This window comes from Panthera tigris, chromosome C2 (genome assembly GCF_018350195.1).
Source record: "Panthera tigris isolate Pti1 chromosome C2, P.tigris_Pti1_mat1.1, whole genome shotgun sequence".
NCBI classification, from domain to species: Eukaryota; Metazoa; Chordata; class Mammalia; order Carnivora; family Felidae; genus Panthera; species Panthera tigris.
This window is the reverse complement of record NC_056668.1, coordinates 16,181,339-16,200,600: the sequence shown is the minus strand read 5'-3', so window position 1 is coordinate 16,200,600 and position 19,262 is coordinate 16,181,339. Positions and strand designations below refer to the sequence as shown.

Sequence of the window (19,262 nt, the reverse complement as noted above, 5' to 3'; positions counted from 1 at the left end):
GTTTTTATTGCCTTCTTGAACTCAAAATTCTCCCTATTTTCCTTTTTTTTTCTTTTCTTTTTTTTTTTTTTTTTTTGAGAGAGAGAGCATGAGCCTGGCAGAGGGGCAGAGAGAGAGGCAGGGATGGTGCAGGGGAGGGGGAGAGATAGAGAGAACTTTAAGCAGGCTCCACACTCAGCACGGAGCCTGACACAAAGCTTGATCCCACAACCCTGGGATCATGACCTGAGCCGAAATCAAGAGTCGGACGCTCAACCCACTGAGCCACGCAGGCGCCCCAGTAAATTTTTTAAGTAGAGAAAAAACGGAAGATCTAAGGCATCACAAAAGTAGCAACTGTAGGAAGCAGCTTCCTTCCTTAGAGCTGAGGAAACAAAAGAAAAACTCCAGAATATTTAAACTTAGAAGCCTGCAGGAGAGGCCCCCATGAGCTGGAAGTTAGTCCTCTGAAGAAGGCAATGAGGGGTGAAAGGAAAGTGTCACACGTGAAGCTGGTTTGGTAAGTACGGGAAAATCTGAAGACCCCATTCAGCCGCCATGTCATAAAGGATTTGCTGCTGCCCAGGTGAAGGACTATTGGTAGGGCGATGCTCACAAGAACTTCCAGGAAACAAGTCCACAGAAACCAAGAAGCAGCAAGCCCCTTCAGCCTCCTCCAGCCTTGCTGTCTCTATCTTGCTCCTTCTGCTGGCAGAGCCTAACAGGGCAAACTAAAGGTGGCCTGCACAGTGCAGGTTCCCAACACCCCCAAGCCCCCTCCAGAGGGCTTAAAAGCTTAGAGCCAAAACTGTACCCTCTCCTACTTGCTCTCCATTCTTCCCCTCTCCCTTACTTTTTCCAAGCCCAATCTTATCTGATCTCTGGGAGAAAAAGCAAAGCAGCAAACATGCCTCTGAGAACCTTCTGGTATTTACACTGATCAACAGTTTCTCAGATCACTGTTTCAACTTCAGTGGAAGATAAGAAAAAGAAATTGGCTCTCAGTGTAGGAGAGAGAAAATAAGAAGAGAACCCACAAAGAACAATCTAATTTAAAGATATAAATTCACATTTGTTACCATACTGCCATATTTTTTACCTACTTTTTTATAAAGACATCGTTAGAACTATTTTCTACTAAAAGAGAAACAGAGCAAGAAGAGTAACTGGGAATGGACACCCTCGGTGTTGTGAAGGAGGAGGAACTGGTGGGGACCGTGGAGAACACAGATCTGTCTAAAGAGGGCAACAGACACCCAGCCATCCATAGACTGCAATGTGGTCATGGGCGTCCAGTGTTTCCAGATCTCCTAGTTTCTTGAGAGATGGCAGAAATCTGGATTTTTACGTGAAAGCTTCTAATTTCAATATGTTGGCTCAAAATTCTTTTAAACACTGCACAAGCCAAATGAAACACTGTAATGGGCCAAATCTAGCCTGTGGGCCATGGTCTGAGACTTGTGAAGTGCCACATGCAAATGAAGGGGATCTGTGGCAATATATGGACCCCGAGTATCACATCATAGTATCCCAGGAGAAAGAAGAGCCGAGTTCAACGTTACGCGCTGACCCAAGTTTAATGCAATATTGGTTTCTTAAGTCAGTCTTTTTGTTCTTCCTTTTGTTATCTCCTTTTCTTTCCTTGTTTTCCTTCTTTCTTTTCTTTCTTGCTTCTTCCTTCCTTTTTACCTTCCTTCCTTCCATCCTTCCTTTTCTTTCTTTCTTTCTTTCTTTCTTTCTTTCTTTCTTTCTTTTTCTGTCTTTCTTTCTGTCTTTCTTTCTTTCCTTGTTACTGTCAATGACATTAAGGCAAAGTCAGCCTAACTAGCCTGGTCAGCCATTAGTGTAATTGCTCATTTCAATGTGGAGTTAATTTAAAATAAACACTTTAGGAGAAATAAACTGTATAAATCAAATATATAATCATTGTTCTAAAGTTCTGGAATTTACTTCAAGAGAGCTGATATCTCTTTAGTTTCACTGTGAGGGCAACAGCCAATCACTGGAGCATCTAATAGGATACGTAAATTGGAGCAAACTGAAATGAATGTTGATATATACACACACACACACGTATGCATTGTACATACAGTATAATCATATATTAAATCCCACAGCCTTTGGAAGGAGTTCTGAACAGCTCTAATATAAAATGATAAAGGATAATGCAAAATATGTAGTCATTAAAACTGGAATTCAAAGTTTTGTGATATTTGTCAATATTTGTCAAACTTTTCAGTAGGTTCTTTGATGCTTGATTCTTTGTTTGTTTGAGTATCAGAAGATCTTTTTCCCATATGGGAGCTTTACACATATTCTTAAGCCACATGGAATAGACACTTAGACTTGTATGCAAAAGATTTGTGGTCTTTGCAAAGTCATTACAATTTCTTTTGTGGTTCAGATGAAGCCATAAATAAATATATGTACACACATTACACAAATTGTGTCATATGTTTTTGAGTATCTTACTTGCTCTTACTCATCAGAGGTAAACCATTACATAGGCCCATACTTTTAAGCAGTGGATTTCATCACATACCGTATTTTTCTTCCTTTTCTACCCACGTCCAATTCCAGTGAGTACTTTACCTACACTAACTGCCATCAACTTAACCTGTACTGCAATTATTCTTGTAAAAGAGAGACATTAGGGAATACTGAAAACATGATATTTTTTTCTCCTAAAACCTTCTCTTTTTTTAAAATTTTATTTACATACGCTAAAGAGAAAAGATAATCATTCTGTTAGTAATCTAGCCAACCACATCTTCAGGTCTTCCTCTGTTGTGATATATGTTTTTAGTTAACAATAATCATTTCACAGGCTTAGGTACTCAGAAAGGAAAATAAAGGAAGCCTATAATAGCACTTACTAGTATTAAATGTGAGAATTTGATACCCAAAAAGGATAGCTTTGTTTCAAAAGTTTACTTTGGTTTTAAAAATTAATATTTATTTGTTTGAGTAATAAATGCATAAACCTAATCCATTCTTTTATTTTTTTTTAATTTTTTCTATTTTGAGAAGGAAGGGAGGGCCAGAATGAGAATCCCAAGCAGGCTCCTCACTGTCAGCACAGAGCCAGATGCAGGACTCAATCCCACAAACTGCAAGATCATGTCTGGAGCCGAAATCAAGAGTCAGATGCTCAACCGACTGAGCCCCCCAGGTGCCCCCCAAATCATTCTTATACTTTTAAATGCAACAGACATAACTTATTATTCCATTAATAACTCAAAAAAACAGTAATGGTTACTTCTCAAGAGACTGAGATTAATTTATAAACACACGTAAAAACTTAGTTTAAGTTTCTTTAAATTATTTTTTAGAGAGAGAGACAGAGTATATAAAGGGGAGAGGGTCGGGGGGGGGAGAGAGAGAGAGAGAGAGAGAGAGAGAGAGAGAATCTCAAGCTGGTTCCATGCTCAGTGCAGAGCCTGATGAGGGGCTCGATCCCACGACCCTGAGATCATGATCTGAGCCGAAATCAAGAGTCAGATGCTCAATCAACTGATCCACCCAAGCTCCCCTAAATATTTTTAATTGCATTTGTTTGTTTGGATACTTAATTGTCCAACCTACAAAAAATTCAAAATGTTTCATATGTTTAAGCAATTCTACATATAATAAACTTAAAATCATATGATGGACATCGAGTTCTCTTTTTTTTTTTTAATTTTTTTAATGTTTATTTATTTTTGACACAGAGAGACAGAGAGACAGAGAAAGGAAGAGCCAGGGAGGGGCAGAGAGAGAGAGGAAGGCACAGAATCCGAAGCAGGCTCCAGGCTCTGAACTGTCAGCACAGAGCCCAACACAAGGCTTGAACTCACAAACCATACGAACATGAGGTGAACCGAAGTCAGATGCTTAAACTGACTGAGCCACCCAGGTGCCCTGGACATCAAGTTCTCTTGAATATTACAATACTATTCATAAACTTTGATCTTTGACCTTAAAACCACAAATCTAAATTGATTATACAGGTTACACATTTTAAATTAGAATCCTTATCTAATGTTATTTTAATGACTGATGGTTGGCATTAAGACTAATAACCAATAATTCACATTCCTTCCTTCCAGATTCATGGTAAGAATGTGCTTTGAAGTTAGGTCTGGCCATGTGACTTGTTGTGGCCAATAAAATATGAGCAGAAGCAACATGTGTTGCTTTGTGGTCAGAAAACTTCAAGAGCCAGTGCTATATTCTCTTCCCCAGAAACATTTATCAGCATTCCACCAGATGGTGGTGACTCCATCAGTCTCAGTCCCTGATGAGGACAGTATGACCATATTTTCCTATCCCGCCTTTTGCAACAACATGGATGGACCTTAAGGGCATTATGCTAAGTGAAATTAGTCAGACATAAAAGACAAATACCATGTGTTCTCTCTTATATGTGGAATCTTAAAAAGCCTCTCTGTTTAGAAATAGAGAACACAATGATGATTATAGGGGGCTTAGGGGTGGGGGAAATGGGGAGATGCTGGTCAAAGGGTACGAACTTCCAGTTATAAGATGAGTAAGTTCTGGGCATATAGTGCACAGCATGGTGACCATAGTTAACAACACTTTATTACATACTTGAAAGTTATGAAGAGAGTAAATCTTGAATGTTCTCATCACACACAAAAAATAGTAATTGTGTGAGGTGATGGATATTAACTAACCTCCTTGTGGCAATCCTTTCACAATATACATATGTATCAAATCATGTACTCATTAAACGTACACAATGTTATAGGTCAATTATATCTCAGTAAAACTAGAAAAAATATATAAAATTAATTTAATTTTTTAAAGCATATTTTCCTGCCTGTCCTTGAGGAACACACATCATGAGCAGAGAAAAACTTCTAAGTCTCTTCAGTTTGGGGGTTATTTGTGATCCTAACCTAACCAAGCCCATCCTGACTAACATAAATCAAATTCTCTTAGCTAATATAAATACTTATGATACCAATGTAATAGAGTATCTCAAATGCAGCACATAAATTATTGATACTATAGATTTGGCCCTACTGAATATTTCAATGTTTAATTCTAAGTTTTCCTAAGGTGAAAGATGCTCACCTACTGAATAACTAATGATCTCAAACAATTTTGGAGTAATTTCCTGCAAGAATTCATTAGGACGTCTTCTCCATTTACAGTGATTTCTTAAACTAAGACAGTAAGAAGGAAATAAAATCTGGAAAAGGGCAATTTTTCTCATGACCTGGAATGCCCTTTCTGTAGACACTATGTTGGAGGCTCAAATTTAAAGGAAATTTAAAGGAAGGTTTGGATATGGAGACCATGGTACCGGTTTCGAATTCTGTCATTAGCAAATTTTCAAATCATATTAGTCAGGATCTGTTATCCCTACCTGGTGGCTATGCCACTTAATTGGGTCTACCTAACATAAAAATATTCTGTTCCAACTTTTTTTCATAGTTCTCCTATTTCTTGGGTTCAGAACTTAAATATGTTTTAGAACAATATTCCAGTTGCATTTTGGGTGCTACAAGACATGATTGACTCTATGTCACAACTTCTGACGATAGACCTGATTGGCAGGTGTTTATTATAAGAATTTTCTGATTTTCCAGGTTTAATAAAGTGTTCTTCTATGGCTTTGCTCCATGAACTTGTGGTGCCTCACCCTGCCTGAACATCACCAATGGATGACTGGATCCCCTTTATACCCACTGAGATGGTTAATTTTACGTGTCTACTTGCTAGGCAACAGGGTGCCCAAATATTTGGCCAAACATTATTATGAGTGTTTCTATGAAAAATGTTTTGGGGACACCTGGGTGGCTCAGTCAGTTAAGCTTCCAACTTCAGCTCAGGTCATGATCTCATGGTTCGTGAGTTCGAGCACTGTGTCGGGCTCTGTGCTGACAGCTCGGAGCCTGGAGCCTGCTTTGGATTCTGTGCCTCCGTCTCTCTCTGCTCCTCCCCCCACACTCACTTGCTCAATCTCTCTCTGTCTAATCAGTTGAAAACCTGGATAGAACAAAAGACCGGCTTCCTCATGCGATCAGTTGAAAACCTGGATAGAACAAAAGACCGGCTTCCTCATGCGATCAGTTGAAAACCCGAATAGAACAAAAGACTGGCTCCCCTCCCCACTCCATCCCCCAAGCAAGAGAGAATTTCTCCAGCAGACTGTCTTCAGATTTCCTCTGCAGTGTCAGCTCTTCCAAATTCTACTGTACCCTGTTTTTGGACAAAAACAGAACATCAGCTCTTCTGGGTTGCCAGCTTGCCAGCCCATCCTGCAGATTGTGGACTTGCCAGCCTCCATAATCACAGGATCTAATTACTTATAATAAATCTGTGTACACACACACACACACCCTAATGGGTTTGATTCCCTGGAGAACTCTTACTCATATGTCCATATTATTTCCCAACATCCCTGGATCTTTGCATTTGTTCCCATTTGTCTGGGCTTTAAATGGAAAGAGATTGGAAATCAATTTCCTCTTATGCCTTTAATCTTTTTTTTTTTTTTAATATTTACGGAAATGTGTGGTTTTAGCCAAAAAACATTTATGGGATGCATTTTTGTGTTTAACTGTAATATTCCTTCAGAGTATAATTTCAAGATTCTTTGAAATGGTTGTTTATTCAAACAGCTTTTCTTATTCTCTTAATACCTACAAAAGAGATGATGTTGCTAATATAGATCTTCAGAGAACGTGACAAGCAAACACAAAAGGGCCCTCTTCCAGGGATATTGTCTTCTTACAATGAATTAACGTGATAGGGGAGCACCTGGGTGGCTCAGTCAGTTGAGCATCCCTCAGGTCATGAACCCACAGCCCATAGGATCGAGCCCCGTGTTGGGCTCTGTGCTGACAGTGCAGACCTTGCTTAAGATTCTCTCCCTCCCTCTCTCTCTCTCTGCCTCTTCCCTGTTCATGCTCACTCATTCTCTCTCTCTCAAAAAGAAACATCAAAAAAAAATTTTTTAAAGAATTAATGTGACAGATACATAGATTTTGGGGACAATTTTGTGGATCAAACTCCTGTTTTATACCTTGTAGGATAGAAACGTGAAGTGACATCAGCTAGAGGAATCAGATAAGAAACTGTTCTCTACTTAATCATTAAAAGCAGCAGAGGACAGATTGCTCACAGATTTAGCATATATATGCCCAGGCTTGGGCAAATATTAAAAGAGCAGTAAAAAGTATAGCAACTTCTTTTTAGGAATGGGAACTCTCTTGCTATATTTAAATCCTACTTAGGGGCGCCTGAGTGGCTCAGTCAGTTGAGCCTCTAACTCTTGATTTCCACTCAGGTCATAATCCCATGGTCATGTGATCAAGCCCCATGTTGGGCTCTGCACTGAGCATGGAGCCTGCTTGGGGTTCTCCCTCTGCCCCCCCCCCTCTTAAATAAAAAATAAATTTTAAATCCTTTCTTCAAAGTAAGAGAAGTGATAAGGTGTGGAGGCCAGGACAACAGAATTTGCAGTCATAAAAATCTGACTCATTTGTTGTTCATCACATAGTTGTGTAATTTTGTTAAGACTCAATCTTCTTGCCCATAAGAGAAAATAATAATTTCTCTGCAGATTTGTTATTAGAAGTAAAGCTAATATATGTAAAATACCTCAGAATAGGCCCTGAATAAATAGATGATATTGTTTTCCACAATTTTTAAATTGCAACTTTACCCAGTACAAGCTGTATCTCATTGCCATGAATTCATGAAATATGTAAAAATGTGTTGTGTTGTATATTTTATTCTAGAAATTGTATCATCTACCTTCAGGTTTCTGGGTGAAAATGAAATGCAAAGCCATAATTTCTGCTTCTCTGATGAAGGAGTTTGTGGAAAAAAGAAGTATTCTAGACCACAATGATGGGCAGGGAGAAAGACAGGAAATAAATTGTACACACACTTTATCTCTGAGATCTGGAATCTTTCTGTTCTAGGTGAAAATTAGGCAACTTACTTTTCTAGGAGGAGTATTTACATTGTTTGAAATAAAGAGGAGGGAAATGTGTTGAAAACTTCTTCTAGAAGCAACAACAGAGTGGTCAAGAGAACAGCTTCTGAAGTCAGACTTCGCAGCGCTATGACTTTCTAGCTATAAAGTTTATGTAAGGTCACCTCCCCATCCATGAAATCAGAATCATAGTCTCTTCCTCCTAGAGTGGTTGGGAAAAGTAAACAAATTAGTACCCGGAAAGTATTTAGGATAGCTCCTGGCATGTACCAGTATTTATTGTTAGTTGTTATTGCTACTGATTAACCAAACAGCAAAAAAGCAAAGACTCCTACTCTTCCAGGGAAAAACAGATAGAGGCCCTAAGGGGGGGAAATTCAGAATCAAGACCAATCCTGGGAGCATTCCAGGTTCTGGCTAAATCCCTTTATAAGCTAATTTTCCCCTTCGCCAGCATTTTCTTGTAAGTCAAGATAAAACAAACATTAAATACAGCTTCAAATAAGTCATTAAAAGGCATCTATAAATCTGGGGGTAGTATGTGAAAAGAATATAGAACCCCATTTTTGTCCCAGTTTGGTATTTACCTTGTTTAGTTATTGGCTATGTTTGTCAGCTTTGCTGCAATGATGCCAGGTAAGAAACAATCTGAAATCTCCTTGGCCAGTTATAACACCTAAAAGTTATTTTCTCACATTACAGTGAGGCAGCTGTAGTGACTATACTACACAGCCGCCTAAGGTAGATTCTTCTCATGGTAGAGGGCAGAAACTCAAGAGGCAGAAACTCATTAAGTCTAATGACATAAACAAGGTTAAAATCTTACTTGAACAGGAAGTATGTCATATCTGTCCACATTCCATTCACCAAAATCCATCACATTACTAAGTCCAACTCCCCTGGAACAAGGATGTGTAGGGGAATTGGTGGAGGAGGGGGGACAGTTATTTACAAACAGTAGTACAATCTATCATACTTGTGAAACTTCCAGGGTCCCATCAAGTTCAAGACCTAGGCTGACCACTTCAATTAACCTTATTCTAGTGATAGGAATCTTAAACATCAAAGCACATCAAAATTACCAGAGGAACTTGCTAAAAATGTAAATGACTTGGCCCTCTCAAAGTGATTCTGATTTAATAAGTTGGAGAATAAGACCCAGATCTGCATTGTTACCAACCTCACCAGTAATCCTATCATACACCAAAGTTTGAGAATCACTGGGAAGAACTGTGCCCTAGAGATCAAAGCAAATCACTACTAAGAGCAATTGTCTCCATCTTATGTCTTGCTTCCCCAGAGGAGAAGAGAGGATAACACAATGACAACATTCCTACCTGCAGGAAAAGGAGAATGACTTGGGGTTTCTGATGGATTGAATTATTGGCTCCTAGTTCTCCTTTTAATGTTTCCACATCCCTACCACTTAACATTGCAATTCTCCCTAAATTTTCCCACCTTGTTGATCTTAATCATAGCCATATGACCCACTTTGGCCAACAATATATGGGCAGAAGTAACAGTGTGCCAGTTCCAAGGTTAAACCATGTTCCTGCTCGTCTACCTGAATTTCGGTTGACCTTGAGAAGAGTCCCCACCAGTAGCTGCTGCCTCTCCAGATGGGGCCCCAGAATTAACACTCATTGACAAATCTAGCCACAAGCAAGAATCCAAGCCCAGTTGGACACAAGTTGAAACAGAGCTGCCTAGCCAAGACCAGCTAGATCAACCAACCTTTATCTGAAAACCATATTCGTTCAAGAAAAAAGACTATTTTGAACCTGTAACCGTTGGGGTGGTTTGTTACTCAGAAAACGTGAATTCATACAGGGTTTCAAAGTCACTCTCTAAGACACTCTGTTTCTCTCTTTCCAATCCCAGTATCATTTGGGTAGCAGTAATGGGAGCTCGTCCTCCTTACAGTGAAATGAAACTTAGACTTTAAGCAAAATAATATTTTTTTTCTTCTGAAGCATTAAACATATATACCACTAGGAAATATTTACATCTGAATTCATAATGCCATTTATCTGAATATACCTGAAGAAGAAACACATGAATGTAGAAGAGTAAAATGAGAGTGAAAAGGAATATTTAGGTCATACGACAGCACCACTTTTTTTTTTTTCAAAATAGAAACAGATTGTTGTACAGAATCCAGCAATTCTGGTGGAAATACTCTGCAATGGAAGCATGTTTTCCATTAACTTAAATACTGTGTTAACCTCAATCAAAAATACTCTTTCCTAAACTGAATACAGAATTTATAGTCTTGAGAAACAGTGCCTGCTGTCTAAATGTGCAAAGGGTCTGACTCTGCCCCACATGATTAAAAAACAAAACAAAAAAAAAGTCTTAGTTTTATTTCGTTAAAACAAAATAAAGACATAAAACAGCAGTTAGTCTCCCACCCAACCAAGCACCTTAGCCATGTGGGGTATTCTTTTAAATCTATTAAGTCCATTTTCCTTTCTTTAAAATTTTTTTTAATGCTTATTTATTTTTGAGAGAGAGACAGAGCATGAGCAAGGTAGGGGCAGAGAGAGGGAGACACAGAATTGGAAGCAGGCTCCAGGCTCCGAGCTGTCAGCACTGAGCCCGATGTGGCACTCAAACTCACCGACCATGAGATCATGACCTGAGCCGAAGTCAGACACTTAACCAACTGAGCCACCCAGGTGTCCCTCTACTTTCCTTTCTTGATGCTATGTACTGTATTGAGGTCTTAAGAATATGATTTCTCTCTATTCAATAAAATTACTTATGAAAAACTTCTCAAATATAGACAGCCTCTATCATCCCAAGACTCTTGGAAGCTGACATTGCTTGGAAGTAATTTTCTACTAAGCTAGTGAGTCCAAGAGGCATCATGGAAGTTCTGTCCTGTTAGGAAGTGACAAGATGGGTTGTAGTTTGTGTGTGATCTGCAAGCACGGTTTGGGGGCTAGTGGAAGCATCTTGCTACAGAGAAGGGAGACGGGAGACTCATTGTGTGGAGCAAGGGGGAGCCTCCTTGGTGGGACTCGGGCCTCAGAGACTGCAGCCAGCTCTGAGTCTTGTCAGTGATCGTATATTTCTCCTGTGCTTCACCTTTGCCCTTTGAGGGGCCTAACAGAATGCAGGAAGTATTAACCACATATTGAAAAGAAATGAGAACAGACAGTGGACAAAGGCAAAGAGAGGGCTGGAGAAAGGAAGAGTCAAAGCCCCAACAGATCTTGGGTGAAAACTCATATCAAAATAAATGAGCCTTCATCATAAGGTTTCAGGTTAACTCTACCATCCTTCTTTCCTTTGCAGGCAAACATTCCCTCTGGTTACTGGAAAAGGAAGAGTCCCCTACAGATATCCAGCCCTGGAAATAAAGACCAACTCTGTATTCATTCTATATAAAATCAACAATTTATGGGCTTAGGTGAATTTATTGCACAACCTGGAAGGCTGTGATTTTAAATATAACCTAGATGACTGGCTTTGGAGGTGGTAGGTGAATTACCTACTGTTGGAGTATCTTTACAACATTCAGAGTGTTTAATGCTATTTCCCTAAAGGCTGAGTTCGGTGAAGCAATGCCAGGGATCTCGGCATTCCATAAATCTCATTTATGCCCTTAGTCACTAGGACACTTGGCTTCTTTAATTACATTTGACGGTTGCTTCCACAATCGTAAACATAATCCTCTGAATCACTTCCACTCTTTGGAAATGTCGGTTTTCATGTCACACATAAATTCTGCCATAGTGCTAATTCAGAATTTAATTTGCAAAATCTTTAAGCCAATATATGGTCTTTTCTATCACTTCATCAGAAAGCAAAAAATTGCTCAAGTCTATGACTTATTCCTTCTACAGCGGACCATAACAACTAGGTCCATCAATCATATGAGCAGTCATATCCATTTTTTAAGATGCACATTGTTTTCCAAACAACAGAGCACGAACAATGGAGAGTGGTCCCTTTTGCAAAGTAAACTCCCAGGATAGAAGCATAAGCTCAAATTGTTACCATTCTCATTACTATTACATTTTAAATATTTCATCTCTAGTTCTCTTTTGCTTTAAAACAAATTTTAAATAATTTTGGAACTTCCTTTTGTTGAGTCTTGTCCTCCACAAAGTTTCTTCCTCTGGCTCTCTGCCAGCTCTTTCAAATTAATAACTGCCCCACAACTATTTTCTCCAGTCAGAAATTTGTCGGGCACTGTTTCTCTTGTGTTACTGGAAATGGATTTAAATCCACTTTCTCATCCCAAAAATGAACTTAAGATACACTGGTACCCTCAGCAACAGTCCTGACTCAAATACTTAACTCAGACACAAACGAGTCATATGACATGAAAAACCACTGGATATGCACAAAAAAGTATGAAAATGCTAACATGTCTTTCACATTATAATTGCCTATGTCCTTCAGGACTTGAGGAAAAAGCATTCACTAAACTTAACCACCCAGATAACTTGAATTGTAACCCTGGACTAGGACCTCAGAGATGCATGAACTGAACTCAATCAGAGGTAGAACTATGGATTCCCCCAAGAAGACTCTCCAGCTCCTCAGAAGATGAGTGAGAGGCTCGCTCCACTGTCTAATTCCTTGTTTATCCACCTGCATTTTATTTTAGTCATTTTTTTAAATTCCTTTTTTTTTTAATGTTTATTTATTTCTGAGACAGAGACAGAGCATGAGTGGGGGAGGGGCAGAGAGAGAGGGAGACACAGAATCCGAAGCAGGCTCCAGGCTCTGAGCTGTCAGCACAGAGCCCGACGTGGGACTCAAACTCACGGACCGTGAGATCATGACCTAAGCCAAAGTCAGATGCTCAACCGACTGAGCCACTCAGGTGCCCCTATGTTAGTCATTTTTATCTCCAGATTCTATCAGTTATGAATTCTTTGCTAGACTCAGCAGCTCTGAATGATTCATTAATGACACAGGATCCTAGGAGCTAGAATGCATTGATAAATTATGGGAAGCTTACACACTGTGTGTGATTTTACCACATTTACTGAATGCTTCAGAACAATTGGTTTATTCCTCTATGTCTATCACATGTAAGAAGCTAAAACAGGTAAAGTTCCTCCACTTTTATGGACAAGGGTCACAGAAGTTAAATAGTAATCTTTTACTGCTGTAAACAATATATTCCTTTAAATGTGATGTTCTGGGGGCATCAGTGGGTCAAGTGTCCCACTCTTGATTTCAGCTCAGGTTAGGATCTCGTGGTTCGTGGTTTCAAGCCCCATGTCAGATTCTGTGCTGACAGCATAGAGCCTGCTGGTGATTCTCTCTTCCTCTCTCTCTCTCTCTCTGCCCCTCCCCTGCTTGCACTCTCTCTCTCTCAAAAGATAAATTAACATTTTTAAAAAAAAAATGTGATGTTCCAAATGAAAAACACATCAATACCAAAGGATGAAAAATTGATAGGTCCCAGATTGGTAGACACATAAATTATGTTAAGTAGACCAAGGACTGATTCATCTCACCACACTGTCCCTCTTTTGGAAAACCCATGATTTACTTAACTGTTTTTAAGTGAACTGAATATCCAAAGTGACTGCTAACAGAACTGTAGGTGGTGAAGGCAGGGCATCATCCATCATTGACAACAGACAGAGGGCAAGTCAATCATAAATATTATAAGAAAGGTAGAAACAGACATGACATGTTCCAGTCTCACCCTGGACATGACTTTAAGACTGTAAGGATTGAAGATGCATTTTAAAAGAAATAGATACAATTTTCTCCTCCTAATATTGGGGTCAATTTGGGGTTTATTGACAGCTTGCTCTACCACTGATAGGGCAGATTTTCAGGGATCTGAAAATCCCTGGGAGCTGGGAGCTGGGAAAGGCCCCAGCCTTGGGCCCAGTCCATCAGTGAGGACTGAGAACAGAAAATTGAGAACTCATCTTAGTTCCTGTGGTATTGGAGTGTGTTTTTAACTTGGAGCCAGAAAGAGTTTTCCTCACCTGCAGAGAGGAGAATAAAAACAATCCAGAATGTTACATCTCTGTTAGCTCTTCCTAGCAGGCCCTGGAGCTGCTGCAGGGAGTTTCTCATTTGCAGTCTGAGGGGCGTTCTTTCCTGAAGCCAGTGCTGCCTGAAGGGCCAACTGGGAATTGCACTGCCCCCTGGAACTGATTCTAGCACAAAACCCAACGTTGGAAGGCACCTCACCCACTTAACCTCAGTTCCAATGTGTGAGCATTCAGAACCTGAGCCAAAGTCCCAGCAACAGATAAAAGAGAGGGCTCAGGGAGGTTGAATTGGAAACAAACTGAAATGATGTGATAGCCTGCTCAGGCTGCCCTGACAAGGTACCACAGACTGGAGGTGTTAAACGATAGAAATGTATTGTCTCACAGTTCTGTTGGAAGTCCAAGAACACGGCAACATCCATAGGGTTGGATTCTTTCTGAGGCCTTCTCCTTGGCTTATAGGTGGCCATCTTCTCTCTGTGTCCTCACATGGTCTTCCCTCTGTGTGTCCCATGTCCTAATTTCCTCTTCTTATAAAGACACCAGACATACTGGATCACGACGCCCCTTAATCGATCTCATTTTCACTTACTTACACCTTTAAAGACCCTATCACCAAATACGGTCACATTCTGCAGTACTAAAGGTTAGGACTTCAGCATATGAATTCTGTGGAAATACAATTCAGCCTATAACATCTGAAATTTCTGATTGAACACGAACTCCCCAAGCTCCAAGCCTCAAGGTCAAACATCCATCTTTCCTCCCCAACCGTGAAAAACAAATACCTATGGATCTTGCTCTATTTAATAAGGAATGGTACTGGGGCCTGACTGATTGTGATGTTTTGTGTCCCAAAAGCAGGAGAATCAGCAAGAGAAAGAAGCTGAAAGAAAACAAATGGATCATTTCCCAGGAAGTCACAAAGAACCACGGCAGCAGAAAGAGAAGGAAAGAAAGAAAGAAAGAAAGAAAGAAAGAAAGAAAGAAAGAAAGAAACAAAGAAACAAAGAAAGAAACAAAGAAAGAAACAAAGAAAGAAAGAAAAGAAAGAAAGAAAGATTGATTCACCTGAAGCAGACTCAGCCAGATTTCTGAGGCAGGATGCTGTCCCTAGAGGCACCATGCAATCACATGCAATCAGGTCCAGTGTCTGGACCGAGGACCAATTAGGGAATCAAACAATGACTGTCATCCCTAAAAACAGAAGTACAGACCTCCCATGGATTCTTTACACTGTTCATAAAGAGTAGAAACAAATCCATATGTTCAAAATATGTTTAATTTCATCTGGGAGAACTAGAGCTTATTTCCAACATCCATCATGCCAATGAACAAGATTCAACAATGGAAACCCAATTTTGGGACCAATATGTTAATTCATAAAATATCTATTGTTAATCAGAAGGCTATAACACAGAAAGGCCTGTCGAAGCTGCTTCTGGAGTGGGTCCACCCTCACATAATGCCACCTGCTACCACTGGACTCTGCTGACCTGACCTCACAGAAAGTAAAAGCCTAACTGGAATATACCAATGTCACAAGGGCTTTAAGTAAATTACAGTTATTATAACACCTGTTGAATGCAAAGTCAAACCATGGCAATGAAGAACACACTATGCCCGCAGTTAGGAGCCCTGGTCTGACTTCAGGGACGCCCCACTGGACACACCTTCTCTTTGGGCCTCCTTTTCCACATCCAGAACATAAAGGGATTGACTTAGATCAAATCTCTCAGATTTGTTCTGCAGAACCTTGGGGTTTTAGAGAGGGACTCCAAAAGCTCTACAAATTTGCAGTTCACATTATTTATAGAGTGTAACTATTGGTCATATATTTTTTAGAAAGGAAAACACTGTGTTAATGTGAGCATGCACGCCCCCACCAATATTGAACAGAGTAAAAACTAATGCCACCAGAATAACTTGTTTTTATTCAGATCTTAGAATAAAGTTTCTCCAACCATATCTGTAAATGATATATAAATATAATGTAAACATGGGGTTGAGGACGTAATGCTGTAACTCAATGTCTTTTTTCATTTAGGCTTATGCATGTCAACTCATGTAAAAGTACGTGAGGAAGGACATGACTGCAGGAAACGTGTAATGCACTCAATTCAATGCCAGGAAAGGCTTAAGGATGAAGGCTCTCATCACAGCCTAACTGTCAGTTATGCAATAAAAAGTGAATGCCTAATGCTTTGTGCACTCGCTGTAATTTCTGGTCAAAGTTGGACTTTTTGTTTTAACCACAGTAAGTCCCCCTTATCTGCAGGGCATTCATTCAGAGACCCTCCAGTGGATGCCTGAAACTACAGATAGCATTAACCCTAGATACTATGTTTTTTCCTATACATACATTCATATGATAAAGTTTAATTTATAGACACAGTAAGAGATTAACAATAGTAATTAATAATGAAATAGGACAACTGTAACAATATCCTGTAGTAAAGGTTATGTGTCTCTGTCTCTCTCAAAAGATCTTATTGTACTGTTCTCATCCTTCTTCTTGTGATGATGTGAGACAATAAATGCCCACATGATGAGATGAAGTGAGGTAAATGACACAGGCATCGTGACGTAGCATTAGGATACTATTGACCTTCTGAGGATACATCAGAAGAAGATCATCTGTTTCAGGACTGCAGTTGACCACAAGTCACTAAAACCACAGAAAGCAAAACTGTGGACAAGGGGGCACTGCTGTATAGAGTTATAGTAAATTTGGGGGTCTTTTATCTTTTTGTTTTCCCTAGGTAAGAAGAATAAATTTTTCGAAAACCAAAAATGGGTATGCACCACATACTTTATATATAAAGAATTTTATATATCTTGTACTAGAGAAAGGGCAGCATAAAGCCTTTTCAGGTGGTCTAGGTATGAAAAGTTTACCCAAGGAGCACCTGGGTGGCTCAGTCGGTTGAGCATCCAACTCTTGATTTCTGATCTCAGGATCATGGGATTGAGCTCCTTGTGGAGCTCTGTGCCAAGCATGTAGCCTGCTTATGATAAATAAAATTAAAAGAAAATTTCAAAGAAATAATAAAAATTTCAAAAGAATAAAAATAAAATTTCAAAGAAAACTTGCTGATGGCTTCTATGCATTGGTAAAATTCAAGTTAAGTTGTCAAAATGTCCATCCATCACCAACTGATTCTTCAACAAGGGTTGATTTCAATCACAGCAGCATGTACAATGAAATCAGTATTTCTCAAATGCACACAATACAACTTGAAGACAAGAAAGTGTACATTGCCCAGGTCTCCAATGGGTTTTACATGGTAAATTTTGCAAAATAATTTTGATTCCTAGCATATTCCAGCATAAATTTGAAAACAAAATGTAGTGAACATATAACATAGCCCCTGAGATTTTTTTCAACAGTAATTGAACAATTTATGAGAAAACATATGCAAACAATATTTAAATAGAACAATAAAAGTGCGTTAACATTTGTATTCATATGCTGTCCTACTGCAGGTAAGGGACAAACTATTAGAAGCTTACTATATCCTAGACTCCTGACTTCATCAATGACAGATGAACTAGAATTTGTGTATGGTGATGGCAGAGACTTTGTTTGGTTAACTGCTTATCTCCAGGACCTAGGATAGTGCCAGGCACATACAACGTGCTCAATAAATATTTGTTGAATGAATAAATGAGTAAGAAGGTTGACACAGAATTATACTTATCTTAATTATCATAACTCATATACTTGAAAAACTGGTTCTAATATTGAAATCTTTATGCTACAACTAAAGAAAAATATACATTTTTGTATCTGTCTCTATTTTTTATTTTTGTATGATATGCTCATACAAATGAGGGAAATGAAAATACATCACTAGTAAAATACTAAGCACACACAATAATAGAAGAAATATTTAAATGTGTCGACAGGGGTCTGTACCCTATGGCTCTTGGGCCAAATCCATCATGCCCATTAATTTATGTATTATCTATGTTCTTTTGAGCTACAGTGATGGAATTGAATATCTGCAACAAAGATGATATGGCATACAAAATTTAAAATATTTACTATCTGGCCTTTCTACAGGAAAAGTCTACCTATCTCTGGTGTAAATCAACTTTGATATACTACCAATTAAGTTAGTAAAAACTGTAATGACAGCTCTTCCAAAAAGTAGTTATGAAGTGGCAAGAAAACCAAAGGAGCATAGGCTCTTATAAAAGGATTGCTGAAACAGAAACAGTCTTATCCTATGAACCCAGAACTCACTACAAACCCTTAAAGCCGTGTTTAGGGGCGACTGGGTGGCTCAGTCAGTTGAGCATCCCACTTCTGATTTTGGCTCAAGTCGTGATCCCCGGGTCATGGGATAGAGCTCTGAGTTGGGCTCTGCACTGAACGTGGAGCCTGCTTAAGATTCTTTCCTTCTCTCTTTCTCTCTCTCCCTCTCCCTCTGCTCCACCTGCTCATGCTCTCTCTCTCTCTCTCTCTTTCTAAAAAAAAAAGCCATACTTAATAACCCCATAAAATTGTAAATTTTATTAAGACATAACCTTTAACCTTTTATTGCAAATGTTTTAGAGTTACAGTAAAAAAAAGAAAAAAAAGCAAATTCCAGAATTTTCTTTTTTTACACTTACATGTTTTACCATCCTTACACATGGTGAAAGTACAATTTTTGTCAGCTAAGAAAAGAAACCACTTTTTGTTTTGGGGTTTTTCCGCCTAAAGAAAAGTACGCACCTTTGATGAGTATCTTCCAAATATCACAAGAAGGCATCAGTTTACATGTCTCAATGATTTTTTAGCCTTTATATTTGTAAAATAAAATACAAACACATAAAATGATACAAACAAATGCATATGGTAAAAACACTTTATGGAAGGCAGAATTCTAAAGACCTTCTTCCAGGATTCTAGCTTCCTGATTGTTTAGTCAAACACCAATCTAGGTACTGCTGTGAAAGGGCTCTGAAGATAGAACTGAATTTACTCATCAGCTGACCTTAAAATAGGGAGTTTAGTCTGGATTATCATGTGGGACCAATGTAATCACATGAACCCTTAAAAACAGAAGAAGAAAGAAATACAAATCAAAACCACCTCACACCTGTCACGATGGCTAACAGTAACAACTCAGGCAACAACAGATGTTGGCAAGGATGTGGAGAAAGAGGATCTCTTTTGCACTGCTGGTGGGAATGCAAGCTGGTGCAGCCACTCTGGAAAACAGTATGGAGGTTCCTCAAAAAATTAAAAATAGAACTACCCTATGACCCAGCAATTGGACTATTGAGTATTATTCAAGGGATACAGGTATACTGTTTTGAAGGGGCACATGCACCACAATGTTTATAGCAGCACTATCAAC

The 19,262-nt window shown here is 39.0% G+C and overlaps 1 long non-coding RNA gene across 1 annotated transcript in view; it reads right to left on the bottom strand.

The window, feature by feature from the left end:
- The window catches only part of LOC107180835, a 211,450-nt gene that overhangs the window by 20,143 nt on the left and 172,045 nt on the right, over window positions 1–19,262 (bottom strand). Inside the window, exon 2 of the long non-coding RNA XR_001511570.2 lies at window positions 8,098–8,135. This is a non-coding gene — a long non-coding RNA (uncharacterized LOC107180835). The remainder of the gene's footprint in view (window positions 1–8,097; window positions 8,136–19,262) is intronic.